This window comes from Tachypleus tridentatus, unplaced genomic scaffold (genome assembly GCF_004210375.1).
Source record: "Tachypleus tridentatus isolate NWPU-2018 unplaced genomic scaffold, ASM421037v1 Hic_cluster_1, whole genome shotgun sequence".
NCBI classification, from domain to species: domain Eukaryota; kingdom Metazoa; phylum Arthropoda; class Merostomata; order Xiphosura; family Limulidae; genus Tachypleus; species Tachypleus tridentatus.
Window position 1 is genome coordinate 34,511,872 of NW_027467777.1, and position 16,424 is coordinate 34,528,295.

Sequence of the window (16,424 nt, forward strand, 5' to 3'; positions counted from 1 at the left end):
AACTCTTAGTATTCTCAGACAAAATAGAGGCAGAAAGTGAAAAAAGAAGACAACATTGTGATTTAATCTTACATATAATTAAACTAATTAGGTGTACAAAATGTTTTATTTTTGTGAAATTATGATTTAATGTTAGGGAGAAATGCTTTAACTTTCATATTTAAACTCGTATGATCAACCAGTAGTAGCAGTGCTGGTATTTTCTTCATTGAAACTGTATGTAATCCTATATGTTGAGTTAAGATAAAAATAGGCCTCTTTCACAAGTTACCGAATTCGTATAAGAAAGTTCAACTTGGTTACATAAGTCTTCGTGTAATGAGTTATTGGTGTTCACATGTGGTATCAACTGTTGATGACTGATTTAAGTTTATGATATATGCTGTAAAAGCATGAAATAATAACGAATAATAATACAACTGTTTTACGTTAAAATAAAACTAAACAATATTAGTAAAGTGTGAATTTTACAGTTTTAAACTCATGTAAGAAAGAGCGATGACTGAGAATATGGAAAATACAAGTGAAACAATGAGATTTCTCACTAGTTTAACACAGATTCTTAAGAAAATATTACATAATATTCAGGAAGGTTTAGTGTATTGCGCTTAGGTTTAGAACGCTGTGTAAAATATTGGTTACTAAGAGATGGTTTACTGAAAAAATAATTATGGTTTAATTTTTCATTAGAGAAAGGAATTTAATACATGCTGAACATGTGGTCACGATGAAGAAATAAGATACGTGTAAGCATACCACAAGGTCCAGCGTTACAGAAGTTTAGTTTAACTTAGTCTAGAGAACTGAGTGGGTGTTGGATTCTTATAAAGAACGTTTCGAAAAGTGAAGAGTTTCTGTGAAGGTTTTAATAACGTAAGTTGTGAACAGATTGAGGCAATTAAAGTTAAACACAACCACAGAATATGTGAGTAACGATTACATAGTGTTCTTACATCTGGTAAGGAAAGTCTTCAGTTCCAGGCTGTATTATTTAGAAGTGGAGACATCAAAGTTTACACAAATATAAGAACCTAAAATAGGTAACCTATATTCTGGCATAATTACTTCTGTTACGATTTAATGTTTTTTTTTTAAACCATTCACGTGATGACATCATTTGTACTTGTGTCTTCATATATCTGTAGGTTTTAAACTTTCTTGGTAACGTTTACCTTGTTTTTGACCCAGTAAGCTCGTGAACTTTGATTCTAATCGTAACAGATGGAATACTGGTGTTATTTGATGGTTTATATTTGTGGTTTTTGTTATTGTAAACTGTTCAATAAAATTAGTTTGTGAACACGGTCTGGGGTTTAATCACAGGGTCATTAATATCCGAATATGCAGTTAAGTATAGCCAAATAGGCGGCTGGTGCTAGTGACTTCTTGACCTCTCTCTAGTTATCTATTCTAAATTAGAGATGGCTCTGCCTAAATCTCGGGGTCTTTGATCTGACCATGGAGCAAGTAAATAATATCCAATATCATATCAATGCAGTTGACAATAGTTCTATCGGCACTAGGAATTTTCTCACGCCATAACACTTACGCACTTAAGCCCAATGCTAGACTGGTATTACTATACGGTTCACTATTTATTCTGATGTGGGTATATAGCATCCCAAGATGTTGGTTTTCACAAAGTCTGTGAAACAAGTGAATTAGTTCAAGAATCAGTTTTACTTAGGCAAAAAATATTATATTCCATAATAATACAGCTGTATTTTAGTATTTGTCTGCCCTGAAAATATGGGCGCGCTTAATACCTAAACGTGCATGCGCGCTTATATATTTCAACTGACGTAAAGAAAAGGAGAAGGTAAGTATACTTTGTTAAACATTTTTTCAAAACATATTAAAGGCTCCTTAAAGTTATTAAAATGTGTAAGATTAAGTCTTAGAATAACATTATAAGTTTCTGTATTGATAGTACTAAGAAGGTAAAGTTTAGGCCTAACTAAACTAAAGCGAAAAAACGTGTTAACTTCTTTATCAATTACGACAGCCATACTAAGTTAAGGCTTAACTAATGTTAGGCCTAAGACAAGTGGACAAATTTTTGGTCTGCAGTTAGAATTAGTTTATATTGTTCTATAAAACCGTTATTTAAAGAAATAAAAAATAACTTACAGATACTAAATTGACCGCGAATGTTTTGCAAGTGTCTTTTAGCGTTTACTAATACTTTTTATCATTCCTTGAAAACCAATGTTATCTCACAAATATTGTAATAAGAAAACAATAAACAACATTCTTATTGGGGTAAATTATTACAACATTGTCATATAGACTCCATCTTGTTTTGTGTCTGATTAAATTTGGTCAATGAATATTTTTCTTCTGGGTTGATTTCTTAATTTACGTTCATTTAATTATTTTTGTTGTGTGTTGATTTGTGAATTTAGTAATGTGGAGTTACTTTTAAATTTAGTTAAGTTGATGAACAACACAAATACTGTCGATTTCGCCTGTTTTCAGTCTTAAAAAAAAAACAAGTTTCGTAATTCATCAAACAAATTAGTACAATGGTACAAAACTATCGTTAAATCTGTATAAATACGATAATAGTGTCTCTTGTTTGTCAATGTAATTGCTTCGCGGGTTGTTGATGGATCTCCAGCATATTTGGCATGAAAGTTTGTTTTGTCCATACGGAGATATATGCAAATTTGTGGTTTCATAATTCGTGTTTTGCAGTTTTTATGGGGGTGTGTACAATGTTTAAAATTAACATTTAAGGGAAGCAACTTTTTATTTCCAAAAATGACCTTTCATTAACTATAACTTTACTTACCCCCCCTTCAGTGACACAGAGGTTAAGTTGGAAACTTAAAACGTCAAGAACCGGGTTTCGATACCTGTGATGGACACAGCACAACTAGTTCATTGTACAGCTTTGTATTTAACAACAAACAAATATCGTGGCAAAAATAAAATCAAAATAACTTATTGGTTTTTGAACATACTCTAAAACAGAACGTATTCGACCTCAAAACCTACACATTTCATGTACTACAAAATTTTTGACCATGCAATTCTCACCCACCCACCCACCCCAATTTAATATCGTAAAAGGAAACTAAGAAGTGTCTCTAATTTCTGTTAATGTTTATATTTATCTTGGGCTAATTCGTATTTTGTCGTCTGATCAATTTGGAGTTCGTGCCTCACCTGGGGAATGTAGGTTTGCCCCTCAATGGCTCAGCGGCATGTCTGCGGACTTACAACGCTAAAAACCGGATTTCGATACTCGTGGTAGGCAGAGCACAGATAGCCCATTGTGTTGCTTTGTGCTTAATGCAAAACAACAAAAACAACTGATCAATTTGAGTGTTTCCTTTTGAAGCTAAGAAGAACAGGGAATTGATTGGGTAGGATATATACGGAACATTTAAAATGCATTCACAATATTCTAATCAAATTCCAAAAAGACGATAAGTGAAAGGTTTTGTTTGGCGTCGGCTTCACGGACTTCACTGGCATGTTTCTCAGCTGAGTCTTCATTCGTGGCATTCGACTCGTAATCCGAAGGTCGCGGGTTTGAATCCCCGTAGCACCGAACATGCTCACCCTTTCATCTGTGGGGGTGTTATAATGTAACGGTCAATCCCACTATTCGTTGGTAAAAGAGTAGCCTAAGAGTTGGCGGTGGGTGGTCATGACTAGCCGCCTTCCCTCTGGTCTTACACTGCTAAATTAGAGATAGCTAGCGCAGATAGCCCTCGAGTAGCTTTGCGCGAAACTCAAAACAAAAAATCATTCGTGGCATTGTGCGACGATCTAGAAATGTTTAAATCAAACATTTATACTATTGCATTTCGAAATTGAGTGAGTAGCTTCCTGATGGGAAGTAGAGTAGGTAGAGAGTCTCTTATAGAACTGTGCACAAAAATATACATGTGTGATATTCACTAACTGAAATATAGACTGAAAACTTAAATGTAAATATATTTCTTACATTAGTAGATACAAAATAATCACGAGAACGGTGGTTCAGTTTTCGTAAAACATTATAGGTAGGTAGAGGGGTCTCTGGTTGTCTCTTTGGAGAAACGAGACTCCGAAAAGAGATTGGATACTTACAAAAAAAAACAGGATTTTATTGAGAAGCAACGATTATGTTAATTAGTTTTATCTGTGTACAATATTTTTTTTCACAACGAAAGGTTTACTATAATTAATGAAAATGATGGACAGGTGTGTGGGCAGTTTTCTGTCTCCACTGCAAGCAACGTTTAGCGTTGTAAGTCCATAGACTTACCACTGATCCATCGGAGAACCAGTTATGATATATAGAATTTGTTATGAGAAGTTTCTTTCTTTGGCCGACAGATGGCAGTATTGAGCTAGAAGAGTTTTAGTTTTTCAATTTCTGTAGCGAAAGAACATTTGAAACGAATATTGGAACAAAAATTGGTAAGTTTAGAATATTTCGAAACAATTGAAAGTTAAAATGATAAGTATAATTAGGTATTGTTTCGAAAGTATCCCAAAACACGTTTTATCTAGAATAATTGAATGGCCTATTATAGAAAATTTAAAGTTGCTATACGCACCCACACGCTGGAAAGAAATGACAATATTGAGTGTTAAATTCATGAAACGCTAGTCTGTATTTATTTACGTTGTGCCGTGTGTGGCGTAGCGCATAACGTGTACAGACTGTAAATCCAGCGGAATTTATGGTTCACGTCCCGTGCTTTAGGGCAGACATTAACATTCAGAGGGTCGACACTGGCTTTAACGACTACCTGCCTTCCCTCTAGGTTATCAGTTTAAAACTAGAGACAGCGAAGATAACCCTTCCGAAGGTTTCGAGAAAATTCTTAATAGCTAACAAATAACACATTTTACCAGTATAATGGAAGAAACCATGTATTAAACTACCATAAATGTAGTGATTTCCATGGCTACGTTTACCGTCTTAAGATCACAAAATAGAGAAGATTACCATACATTTTTTGTGGAAATATTTTACTTTTCCAAAAAACTTTGTCTAGGAAAATATGGAAAACAAAGCAAACAATTTTATTTGTTCAGAAAGAAAAGGCATGTTTTCGTTTCAGCACAAATCGAACTTCGAATTTTAGCAATATAAGCTCTCCTTGTGGAGCTCTCAGCAGTGCTGTTTATAAACTTTCTGTCCAAATGTTTTTCGATTTTTATTACGAATTATGGGAAAAAAAAAGTTTAAGATACGGTTTCTGGTAGGCTAGCAGTGACGTTATGGATCGATAACCTAAAATTCAGGGTTCGAGTTCATGCAGATAATATCGTTTAGAGCTTTGTAATATAAAAGTTAACAAACGAAAGATACGGGTTAGTAACTACAGAAACGAAACGAGGTTATAAGAGAGCAAGATGGTGTTTCTAAATGTTCTCAGATGGGTCAGTGGTTCGATTCTCTCGCACGGGTACAGAAGACAACCTCATGTAGTCTTCGTTAAAACAAACGTTTTAAACCATGAACTTTTAAATATTAAGAGACATAAAATAAGAGCTCTATTGATTCATAATTGAAATTTTTGGAACTGGTTTGGATGACGTTTATTAAAGACAAGGCTTAGGTATACATTTTGTGTGACAAAAGCTATCAAAACTTGAAGAAGCTATCAATGACAAAATGGTTGTTTTCAGGATATGTGCTAATTCACTTAAACATTCCTTTCCTCTGTTTTGTGATGTGTGTGAATTCAAGCATGAGCAGTTGTCGAAACAGCGAAGGTTTGCAACTAGGCCTACCGCGCCATCTGTACTTGTATATAATAATGAGGAAACGTAAAGAGAAAGTACAAAAATTAATTATTTCTTTTCTTGTCCCCCCCTCTAGTACAGCAGTAGTCTACAGATTTACAACGCTAAAATCAGGGGTTTAGTTCCCCTTGGTGGGATCAGAAGATAGCCCGATGTGGCTTTGCTATAAGAAAACACACTTTTTTTTTTCTTCACCGGAAGTGAAAACGGAAATAAAATGTGTGACGTAGAGGCCCAGTGCACTTTTGATTGGCCGAACCATCTGCTGTGGACTGCAGTTTCGCTTATTCAAGGTTCATCAGCGTAAAGAAATATAATTAGGCCTCTATATAGCGGTGAAATTTACATCTGTGAAGTTTTCCTTCACTATACACTAACATAAATTAATTAATTGAGTATATATTTTATTTGTCGCATGGCTACAGACCAATCACACGCTAGTTTTACAATGATTTGTTTGTTGCATGGTTAAACACTAAACATGGCCCGGCATGGACAGGTGTAAAAGGCACTCCACTCGGAATCCGATGGTCACAGGTTCGAATCCCGTCGCACCAAACATGCTCCCCTTTTCAGCCGTGGGGGCGTTATAATGTGATAGTAAATCCCACTATTCGTTGGTGAAAGAATAGCCCAATAGTTGGCTGCATGGCTACAGACTAAACACACATTAGTGCTCTACAATGTTTTGTTTGTCCCATGACTACCGACTAAAGACACATTAGTCCTACAATGTTTTGTTTGTCCCATGACTACCGACTAAAGACACATTAGTCCTACAATGTTTTGTCTGTCCCATGACTACAGACTAAACACACATTAGTCCTACAATGTTGTGTTTTTCACGTGGCTACACTCTAAACACACATTAGTTTAAGTGTATATACCTTTATCTACCAATGAAAATAATATTTTCTTACCTGAATCTCACATTTAATGTTGAATAACAGGAGGACGGCAGCGACAACTAATATATGACACGTGTACTTTCAGTGACAGTCATTTTATTACAGATTTTTGAGAATATAAATATTCCATTTTCAGCAGTATATATCGAACAAGATATATTATCATGTATAGACATATTATAAAGTTTAAACACTTCATGAAAGTAAACTTAAAATAATCATAAGAAAATTACTGTGATTAAAACAGGTGATTTGTTCACAATGAATGTTAAAGTTGATATCAAAGTGGAGAATCACATAATACAAGATAGATAATACAGAACAGTAGGAGTAGACGCTAAGTTAATTAAAATCCGAATTAAAATTATCACTAATACAAAATCACGTTTTGTGATATATGTGACAGCACGTTCAAAAATTATTTTTATTGTGGAAGATTGTATCGACAGATGGCGCTACTTGCAAAACATGATTGTCAAGTGTTTTATTGGACAATTTGAAGCTCGCCACTAAGGTTTCCAAATAATTAATATTTAATATAATCAATAATTAGCAGTTTGTTTATAATTATTTTTCTTCATGAGATAGTAATATTTTTATTAAAAATAAAATATTGTGTATATAATATTCGTTAATATTAATCAAAGGACAACTGAATGCATGAAGACATAACACGCGGGTCTGCCGCTGGTACAGCGGTAAGTCTCCAGATTTACATCGCTAAAATTAGGGGTTCGATTCTCCGTGGGCTCCGCAGATAGCCCGATGTGGCTTTGCTGAAAGAAGACACCCACACATAACACGCGGAAATAACACCTAATCTCATTATGAGTTAAATAATGGAGTTTAATTAGGAATCATTCTGTTGTCTGTGAACGTTTTCCAAGTGTGATTTATTACATTTCAACTCAAGCACACGAGTAACAAACATAAAAATTTAATTTTACTATTGTGCGGAATAAGGCTTAACTACATCGCCATATTGAATTCAACGAATTAAGTGTTATTACTATCAGACCGAATGTTCAGCTCTATGTAAGAATCCAAAGGACCTCGCTGAGGAGACATGCGTTAGATAACAAGTAATTCTTCAAATTTAAGTACAATACAGGCTAGAGCACAATCAACAACATTTGTGCATATAATAGTGATTCCGCGAATTCGTGGTTCGAGACCCAGGTGATTGGAGACGTGGGTATGCTGTATGAGCGACGGCAACTGGTTGGTTGTTGTTGTCACCACAGTAAGGTATATGTGCTCTTCCAATCATGAACATCGAAATCCGTTTTGTTTTGTATCGTAGCCAACTGGGGTGCTAGCTACGGTGATATACTATATTTCATTGATACAAGAGTGTATCAAAGGTTGGTGTCAGACACCGTTGACTAACTACCTTCCCTCTAGCGTATCGAATTAGGAACTTTTTCTGGGTAGATAACCTCTGTGTAGCTTTGTGAAAAAGGAACCTCAAACAAACAAATGAAGCTTATGTCTTGCATTAGATACCTTCTAGTTTATTTCAAGATTGCAGGGCTGGCAGTAAGGGAGGGCTTACTGGAATAAATGTTACCCCACAACTTCCCCCCACACCAAACGAAACATGATTACTGTGATAGTTAGTTAATTTCCTAAATTTGTTTGTTTTGAGTTTCGTGCAAAACTGCACGAGGGCTATCTGTGCTAGCCGTCCCTAATTTAGCAGTGTAAGACTAGAGGGAAGGAAGCTAGTCATCACCACCCACCGCCAACCCTTGGGCTATTCTTTTACCACCGAATGGTGGGATTGGCCGTAACATTACAACGCTCCCACGGCTGCAAGGGCGAGCATGCTTGGTGTGATGTGGATTCGAACCCGCGACCCTCAGATTATGAGTCAAGTACCTTAACCATCTGGCCATGCTGGGCTAATATCCTCAATACTACAGTAATTTATACCCAAAAATTGTAACAACTATCACCCCCTCACAAAAAAGAGACTGACATCACCTCTGGTTAAATGTCAAAGTTCTTTCTAGAGAAGGTAGGCCTAATACTTAATAACTTTATATTTCACTCTTGTGTCCGAATAAACTTAATGTATTTTATAACCTACTAAACTTAATGTTTTACAATCTATTGGGTTGAGAAATAATTCGTGAGCGTTTATTCAAGTTAACAAAATATATCCATAAATGAAACGCTTTGCAAGATATTTCATGTCATTTGGTAGATAATTTTTGCTCTAATAGATGGTGTGTTTGATTTTCATATGTCTTCAATTTTTGCTTTCATTTTCAGCTCATTAAATGGAATGTCAAGTGGACAAAATCGAGCATTTTCGACACCATCTGCTTTTCGCATTTAATTTCTTGCAATTTCGTTTACAACAATGCATACTATATACCTAGGTATTACATGAAATAAAGTATCATAATAAATGTTTTGGGTGTAATGTGTTCATGCATTGAAGTATTGTATAGTCTTGCATGTAATGCTTGAATGAAATTATTTAAAAACGCTCACGAATTATTCCTCAACCTAATAGTTAACTTAGTGTGTTTTATAACCTACTAAACTTAGTGTGTTTTATAAACCAATTAAACTTAATGTTTTACAATCTAGTTAACTTAGTGTGTTTTATAACCAATTAAACTTAATGTTTTATGACCTACTAAAGTTAGTGTGTTTTATAATCTACTAAAGATATTATGTTTTATAATCTAATAAAGTTAGTATGTTTTATAACCCACGAAAGTTAGTATGTGTTATAACCTACTGAACCTACTTTTACAATCTACTAAACTTAATGTGTTTTATAAGCAGTGCTGTTTAATTCCCCGTGTGAACAAAACAGACAGTTCAAAGTAGACATGCACTCAAACGGACAAATTTTGAGTCTAAATACTGAATATACCTCCACCATTGATTTCTTTTCTTATAAGTGCTGCCCTCTATACCAATATTCTAAAACGTAAGTTTGGTTTGTGATGAATTTCGCGCAAAGCTACTCGAGGACTATCTGCGCTAGCAGTCCCTTATGTACCAGTGAAAGCTTAGAGTTAAGGCAGCTAGTCATCGCCACCCACCGCCAACACTTGAGTTACTTTTTTACCAACGAATAATCGGATTGAATGCAACATTATGACGTCCGCACTCCTGAAATGGGGAGCATGTTCAGTGGGACGGGAATTCGAACTCGCGACATATGGATTGCGAGTTGAGAGTCCTGGCAGTGTGGACGTTCCAGGCGACACACATCCAACGGACGATCACACATGACTACACTGTAACACACGGTTAACATTGTTTTACTAATTTTTGTATTTCTCTTGAACATTCTTTAAGTTTGAAGATCGCAAAATACGAAATGTGTTATTTAAAAATCCAAGGACCAGGAAGATTTAGAGGGCTCTTCAGTCAACAGGATTTGAGGTGGGTAAAACGCATTCCGTTGTAAGATTAAACGTTTGGTTTGGTTTCTAGAAAAGAACCGCATTCGACTATTTGCTTGTCCACCACGTGGAATCAAACTCCAGATTTTACCATTGCAAGGCCGTAGACTTATCTGTGTTCCATAGGTGAGAGGGCGTTATAGAAAATTTATAGAACACAGTCAAAAACATAACGTTTTAACAGCCCGATTACCGATTAACAGGCGAATTCTGAAAAAATCTACCTTTACATTTCAGTATTTAAGGTTTTGGGGAGATAAAAATGTTAAAGCAGTTTAAGTTGTCTGGGATAATATATTCAACAATCCATTTTTCCAAAGAACATTTAAAATTATTTTTGGCTATCCAACGTTCTAAGTCTAAAGACGGACCACTGTAGCACGATTCACTGTTTCGAAGATTAAGTTGGATCAGTTTAACAACTTGGTCCACACTGTGAGTGATCAATATACTAAAATACAACTACTACTATGCTTGTCTTATCCAAACTCGTCTGATGAACTGTGGTATTGACGAAAGGCCTCGATAGCAGTGGATGTACAGTGTGTTCAGAAAGTCACTGTGCAGTTTAGTAATCATATGTTACAGCAGCATTCATTCAGTCTATTTCAAGCCAGCAACTGTTAGCGGTGTTTAGAAACAAAATAAGAAGGATCCAAGCCTGTATTGATGCCAACGGGGGTCACTTTCAACATTGTTTATAATTGTCATTCATATTTACCTCCTGTGTTCTATATTGAAACATGTCTGTTAATAAATATATAAGTGCACAGTGACTTTTGGAACACTCTGTAGAATTAAAGTGTGATTTACATTTGATTGTTTGTGTTAAATTTCACGCAAAGCTACACGAGGACTATCTGTGTCCCAAATTGAGCAGCTAGTTAGTCATCACCGCCTCCGCCAGCCCTTGGGCTACTCTTTTAACAACGAATAGTGGGATTGACCGTCACATTGTAACACTCCCATGGCTGAAAGGGTGAGTATGTTTGGTGTGACGGGGATTCGAACTCGCGGCCCTTAGATTACGAGTCGAACGCTTTAACCCATCCACATGCTGGGCCTTTGTGGCTTTCAGTGGAAATATGTATCTATCTATCTGGTCGTTTTTCTGCCTCTCTGTAGGAATAACATGTCTGTTTATTCAACGATGATAAGAGATCAAAATCCTTGTTCTTACACTCAATTGATAAGAGCTTCGCTGAGTTTTAAGTTTTTCCGTATAAAATGTGCCCTATTTCACGCATTCGCAGCTTTATACTAACGTTAGGGTTAGCTTTCTCAGTCGTTTTAAGAAACAAGGATAATAATTTGAAATAATTTCACACTGTCTCACCATTGTCGCAGGAAACATATGAAACCAGTTTCTTTAAGAATATGACGTCATCAGAGCACAAAGAAACGCGGTTTAGAACACTGAGCTGTATGTCACGTGCTTGAAGTAGCTATTCCATTGAAGTCAGGCGTCGGTATAGCAACGTCTAATGAAGTGATTTACCTTTCCGTTATTCACACTAAAACAGTTCCAGGTTTTACAATTAGCTGACAACCCGGTCAACAAACCAGATATTTTTTTAGGTACCTTACTTAAACTCATAATAAAACCTACGGAATATACACTTTATTCTGTTATCACCAGTAAGATTTATACAAAATCTAGTAATATTAAGTGAAGTAAAAACACTTCAATAAAAACATTATCTGTTTCAGTTCGATATTCCAGTCAAAGTTTATAATAATGAATTTAAAGTAACTTCAAATCTTTATGAGACTGTAATTTACTATTCAACTGTAGGTTTTCATATTCAAACATTTACTTGTTGTTATTACAGTTGAACCTTCACTTGTTCTTATTACAGTTGAACCTTTACTTGTTGTTATTACAATTGAACCTTTACTTGTTATTATTACAATTGAACCTTTACTTGTTGTTATTACAGTTGAACCTTTACTTGTTATTACAATTGAACCTTTACTTGTTGTTATTACAGTTGAACCTTTACTTGTTATTACAATTGAACATTTACTTGTTGTTATTACAATCGAACCTTTACTTGTTGTTATTAGAATCAAACCTTTACTTGTTGTTATTACAGTTGAACCTTTACTTGTTGTTATTACAGTTGAACCTTTACTTGTTTGTATTACAATTGAACATTTACTTGTTATTATTACAGTTGAACCTTTACTTGTTGTTATTACAATTGAACCTTTACTTGTTACAATTGAACCTTTACTTGTTGTTATTACAGTTGAACCTTTACTTGTTATTACAATTGAACCTTTACTTGTTGTTATTACAATCGAACCTTTACTTGTTGTTATTAGAATCAAACCTTTACTTGTTGTTATTACAGTTGAACCTTTACTTGTTGTTATTACAGTTGAACCTTTACTTGTTTGTATTACAATTGAACATTTACTTGTTATTATTACAATTGAACCTTTACTTGTTATAATGACAATTGAACATGTAGTCCCCTACGATTATTGTGGGTCATTCCTTTATTGGTTTAAAGGCCGATCTTTGTGATGTGTTCTCTTTTCTCATTGGCTGTATTTGATGGAAAGGACGATTATAGAAATTGCAAATAATTTAAATTTGGTATTTTGGCGAGGACGCTCAAGTCGTAGTCTGTAGGTCGCGAGATCGAAACCCATCGCTGAACATGCTGTTGTAGCGTTATAATATGACGGTTAGTCTAACTATTCATTGGTAGAGAGTAACTCAAGAAGGGGTGGCACGTGGTGTTGTTGATTAGGTGTCTTTCTTCTGTTCTATCACTTCAAAATTAAAGACGGCTGTCGTTGTTAGCCCTCGAGGCATTCATCAAAGGAGATGACGACATCTTGTCGATTTTCAAAGAATTAAGCAAATATATTCCAGGAATATATACATATATATATGCAATATTCTTATATTATTCTGAATAATAGGTCATTAAACCTTTGCAAAATTCTGGCTTTAAAAAACATTCATAACTAGAAAAGTGTAAAAACAGTTTCTATTTTTCTTTCGTCGCTCGTAATATGGACGTAAAATCCAGATGCAGTCTCTTAACTTCGACACATCCAATTTGGACAAAGAACAAAATTGAACACCAGGAACGAATTTTTCGCCCACGCACCAATGCCGTTACTTTGTCCCAAGGGCACGTATGTGATTGGCAGATCAGTACCGACCAGATGCGATCGTCTTGTGCGCATGCGTAAAAAAATTGCATTTCTCGAACGAAATTTTTGCTGTCGCATGTTATAATGACATTGATTGTTTTATAGGCACGTTCACTTATCTTCCGTTTTTAGAAATTTGATTTTGAATATTTACAATGACGTGATTATAAATGTCGACTCACTTGTCGACTGAAATCAATGAGGTAATGAGGTCATTTATTAATGACGTGTTATTTGGTAATTTTTCATGTTTATTGTTTTAAATAATTAGAAAGAACTATTTATTAAGATAGATTTTCGATGACGTTTTACTGTGCTGAGTAAAAGACAGACAAATATATCACACAAACCTTTGAGTATAAAACACCTTCAATATGCTGATAGTGCCTGGCATGGCCAGGTGGTTAAGGCGTAATCCGAAGATCGCGGGTTCGAATCCCAGTCGCACAAAACATGCTCGCCATTTCAGCCGTGGGGGTGTTATAATGTTACGATCAATTCCACCTAGTAAAAGAGTAGCCCAAGAGTTGGCGGTGGGTGGTGATGACTAGCTGCCTTCCCTCTAGTATTGCACTGCTAAATTAGGGACGGCTAGCACAGATAACCCCGTGCAGCTTTGCACGAAATTCAAAACAAAGCATATGCTGATGTTGTTTCAAAGTTAATCACAAAGCTACAGAATGACCTATTTGTGCTGTACTTGCCAGGAGTATCGAAACCAGCATTCTAGCAATTTACCGCTGCGCCACTGGGGGTTAAAATATACTGATAAAACTGCGTTTGTTGCGTCAGTCAGTTTGTTACGTAATGTTGACATCTAACAGTCGATTCTACACCCCCCACCCCCCAAAAAAAATAAAAATAAAACAGAGCATTGATATTTGATAACAACTAATACATTTAGTATCAACCACTTCCTTGTTTACCTTTCATCTACTGTGGTCAAATGTTTGACCTGGGAATCTCATCTACCAATGGTCAGTCAGATAGTTTTAACTCCTCCTTATTCGGAACCAAACTGACCTCTTGGTATTAACAAATATACGAGACTCTCACTTACCAACCACTGTCGTAGGTACCAACATTCGAATACTGATTGTTTACGGAACTGGAGCGTAATGATTGTCATCTAATCTATCGTTCTAGAGTTAACATTCCTACCTCTCGTCACCTCGTCCTACAGTTAACATTCCTACTCTCGTCACTTCTGTCCTACATTTAACCTTTCCACCTTCTCGTCAACTCTCTGTCCTACAGTAAACATTCTCCATATCTTCTCGTCACTTCTGTCCTATAGTAAATTCATTCCTACTTCTCGTCACCTCGTCCCATAGTAAATATTCTCACCACCTTCGTCACCTTGTTCCATAGTTAACATATCTCACTTTCTCGTCACCTTGTTCTGCAGTTAACATTCCAACCTCTTGTCACTTTGTCCTACAGTAACTATTCCCTATTTCTTGTCACCTCTGTCCTAGTAAATATTCCCCACTCTCTTGTCACCTTGTTCTACAGTGTTAATATTCTTAACCTCTCGTCACTTTGTCCCACAGTAACTATTCCTAACTCTTCGTCACACCTTGTCCTGCCAGTAAATATTCCTACCTTCTCGTCACCTAGTCCTATAGTTAATATTCCAACCTTCTGTCACTTTGTCCCATAGTAACTTATTCTTCTCTCGTCATCACTCTTGTCCTATAGTAACTTATTCCACTTCTCGTCACTTCCTTGTCCTACATAGTAACATTCCCACTCTTGTCACCTAGTCCCATAGTTAATATTCTAATCTCGTCACTCCTTGTTCTATAGTTAATATTCCAACCTTCGTCACTCTTTGTCCCATAGTAACTATTCTCCTCTCTTTCGTCACCTTGTCCTACAGTAAATATTCTAATTTTCTCGTCACCTAGTCCTACTAGTTAATATTCCAACCTTTCGTCACTTTTGTCCTGTATAGTAACTATTCTACCTCTCTTGTCACTTGTCCTCTACAGTAAATATTCCTCTACTTTCTGTCACCTGCCTTCTACAGGTATCTTATTCCCATCTTTCTCGTCACCTGTCTCCAAAGTATTCTACTCTCTTGTCACTACTCCATACTTTAACTTAATTTTCCACCTCTCGTCACTTCTGTCCTTGTATGTAATACTCCTACTCTTTGTCACTCCTTGTTCTATAAAGTAAATATTCCTATCTCTTTGTCACCTGTCCGATAGTAAATATTCCTACCTTTCTCGTACCCCTGTCTCTACATCTTAATATTCACCTTCGTCATCGTCTGTCCTATACTTTAATATTTTTATCTTCGTCACCTCGTTCTATTAGTTAACATCTCACTCTTCGTCACCTTGCCTTACACTTAACTCTTTCCTCATCTCTTGTCACTACTCTTACATCTTTAACTTTTCTACCTCTTGTCACTTGTCCTATAGTAAATATTTCCTAACTTTGTCACCTTGTCTCTACAGTTAATATTCTTCCTACTTTGTCACCTTGTTCTATAGTTAAATATTCCACCTCTCGTTACTTCTTATCCGAGAAAAGTTAATCTTTCCCATATCTTCTGTCACCTTGTCCTACACTTTAATCCTACATTATCTCCTCTCGTCTTACACTTAACTTTTTCTAATTTCGTCACTGTCCTATAGTAATTATTCTACTTTCTCGTCACCTTGTCCTACAGTAAATATTCCTAATTCTTTGTCACCTTGTTCTACAGTTAATATTCTACTTCTCTTGTCACACCTGTCCTATAGTAACTATTCCATCCTTCGTCACCTTGTCTTATAGTTAATATTTCACTTTCTGTCACCTTGTCCTACAGTTAATATTCCACCTTTCTTGTCACTCATCCTCACAGTAAATATTCTAATTCTTTCGTCATTTCTGTCCTCATAGCATTACTCCCTATTTCGTCACCTCGTCCTACAGTAAATATTCCTAATCTTGTCACCTTGTTCTATAAAGTTAATATTCCTTCTCTCTTTCGTCATCCTGTCCTATAGTAAATCTATTCCATCCTTCGTCACCTTGTCTTATAGTTAATATTTCTTTACTCTTGCTCACTTGTCCTATAGTTAATATTCCACCTTTCTTGTCACTCTCTATCCTACAGTAAATATCTCATTACCTTGTCACTTTCTGTCCTACAGTAATA